The sequence below is a fragment of the Columba livia genome, chromosome 25 (assembly GCF_036013475.1).
Source record: "Columba livia isolate bColLiv1 breed racing homer chromosome 25, bColLiv1.pat.W.v2, whole genome shotgun sequence".
NCBI classification, from domain to species: Eukaryota; Metazoa; Chordata; class Aves; order Columbiformes; family Columbidae; genus Columba; species Columba livia.
In genome coordinates this window covers 5,891,696-5,894,431 of record NC_088626.1, presented here as the reverse complement: position 1 = coordinate 5,894,431, position 2,736 = coordinate 5,891,696, and the positions used below count along the sequence as shown (strand labels likewise).

General features: G+C 52.7%; 1 pseudogene; it reads left to right on the top strand.

Annotated features, from left to right (window-relative positions):
- Positions 1–919: 919 nt before the first annotated feature.
- Positions 920–2,245, top strand: LOC135576335 (olfactory receptor 14A16-like; annotated as a pseudogene).
- Positions 2,246–2,736: the final 491 nt, after the last annotated feature.

Here is a 2,736-nt window from a genome sequence, read left to right as displayed (position 1 = left end):
TCTTGCTCGTCTGGGTGTGCAGTGGGAGATGAGGATTTATTTCTCTCTTTGGAGCAGACACTGAGACCCCAGTTCTCGTTAGGACTTGTCTGAGCTGCTCCTGAGCCCCTGCACACACAGAGCTGTCCCTGGGCAGTGCCAGGAGGTGTGAGCAGGACAGAGCTGAGCACACAGCGGGTGGGACGGGGTCTGTGACACTGACAGGGAGCAGACCAGGGACAGAGACACAGCTGCAGGCAGCACAGACATGGGCAGGGAGAAGGAGCTCGTACCAGATATGCCAGGGATGGGATTTAGGAAACCCCCTGGCATCCTCTGCAGTGCAGACACATTTCCCAGTGCAACCCCTGGTCTCCTCTCCTCCCCAGCAGACCCTCTGCCCCAAAGGCATGGGGTCCAGGTCACGAGTCTCCATCTCAGCAGCTGGACCTCCAGGTGAAGGGTTCCTGCAACGTGGTACTCAAAGAAGGTGCTAAAAGTACTTGCTCTACAGTGTGATAATGTGAGTGGCAGCAGCACAGCCGGGTAAGGAGAAGGTTCCACAGCATGCCCGTCTGCCTTTCTGTCCTTGCTTTATTTTCTGGTAGCACTGCAGTGTTCTTCCCTGTTTCTCCACCTGTCCCTGGTGCTCTTGCTCTCTGGGGTTGGGGTGGGAGTGTGGGTCAGTTTTTGTTCTGACACCGACTCAGGGGGCTTTGCCCTAGAGCTGTGTTCATGGAAACTAGTTGCCCAAGCTGCATTTTAAACTGTGGTGAACTGTTTTTCTCACTTGGTAGAAAGAGAGAATGAGCTGAAACATCCCTCCATCAGGGAGGGGCTTTTCCATGATAAACAACATGATATTTTCCCCAGAGAAATCTCCCCTAACTTGTTACTGCCTTTTCCTCCTTGCACAGGTCCTCATGCCCACAGGCAGCCAATGTCCAACAGCAGCTCCATCACCCAGTTCCTCCTCCTGCCGTTCACAGACACACAGGAGCTGCGGCTCTTGCACTTCTGGCTCTTCCTGGGCGTCTACCTGGCTGCCCTCCTGGGCAACGGCCTCATCATCACCACCATAGCCTGGACCAGCACCTCCACACCCCCATGTACTTCTTCCTGCTCAACCTCGCCCTCCTTGACCTGGGCTCCATCTCCACCATTGTCCCCAAGTCCATGGCCAATTCCCTCTGGGACACCAGGGCCATTTCCTATTCAGGTTGTGCTGTGCAGGTCTTTCTGTTTTTGTTCTTCATTTCAGCAGAGTTTTATCTCCTCACCGTCATGTCCTACGACCGCTACGTTGCCATCTGCAAACCCCTGCACTACAGGACCCTCCTGGGCAGCAGAGCTTGTGTCCACATGGCAGCAGCTGCCTGGGCCACTGGGTTTCTCACTGCTCTGCTGCACACGGCCAATACATTTTCACTGCCCCTGTGCAAGGGCAATGCCCTGGACCAGTTCTTCTGTGAAATCCCCCAGATCCTCAAGCTCTCCTGCTCACACTCATACCTCAGGGAACTTGGGCTTCTTGTGGTCAGTGCCTGTTTAGCTTTTACGTGTTTTGTGTTCATTGTGGTGTCCTATGTGCAGATCTTCAGGGCCGTGCTGAGGATCCCCTCTGAGCAGGGACGGCACAAAGCCTTTTCCACCTGCCTCCCTCACCTGGCCGTGGTCTCCCTGTTCATCAGCACTGCCATGTTTGCCAACCTGAAACCCCCCTCCATCTCCTCCCCAACCGTGGACCTGGTGGTGTCAGTTCTGTACTCAGTGGTGCCTCCAGCAGTGAACCCCCTCATCTACAGCATGAGGAACCAGGAGCTCAAGGATGCCCTGAGGACACTAATGTCTGGATTCTTGTCAAAGACATTAGAATTCCCATATTCTGCATATCACTCATGACATGACTCATGACAGGTCCAACCTGTCTTTTTGTATTTTGTATTTGGGGATGATTGGAGTTGGGGGAAGGCTCATTTGGATTTGATTTTTTAACTATAATAATATTGCCCACAAAGAAATGTTCGTCCCGCTTTTAATTGTCTGTACACCTTTATACTTCAAGTCAAAGACCTTGTAAATGAGAAGTCGTGCTCTCTGTGGATCTAAACAAAATAAACAACCCTGCAGTGAACTATTTGTCTGAGATCTTTCCTCTGCAACCTTTGTGAAGCTCAGCACAAGGTGTGTGTGCAAAGATGGAGGAAACAGCCCCAAGATAGCAGGTCTACCAGGCAGCACCAGCCTCGTTCTTTACAGAGTCATTCCCTTTCCACTCCCACACTCTCCTTCTCATCCCTTGTGTTGGTGCAAGGCCTGAGTGCTCTGGCAGCTTGGTCACCATCCTGCTGTGTGTCAGTGCTGTGACCAGGACAGGCAATGGGCACTGCTCTGACAGTGCTGGCCTCAGAACAGCATCTCCATCAGCAAGGGCATCTCCTTAGCACACTGCCTGAAGGGTTAGATCTTCTTCCAGAGTTGTTTTAAAGAACATGCCTAAGGAACAGACTCACAAGATGCTCATTGTTTTGCTTGTTTCTCTGTCGGCTCAGTGTGATGAGATCATGTTCCCACTGTGGCTTTCGAGGGACTTTGGGCTGTTTGTTCAGGTGTTGCTTGTTGGTGGCCAGCACCCACACAGATGGTGAATAAGTCAGAGTCCCTCTGAGCAGCCTCCATGGCCACCCAAGAGCTTGTGTGGGAGGCGGTCAGTGGCAGTGACCACCATCAGCTGGGGCTGCCTCCCAGCCTGACCAG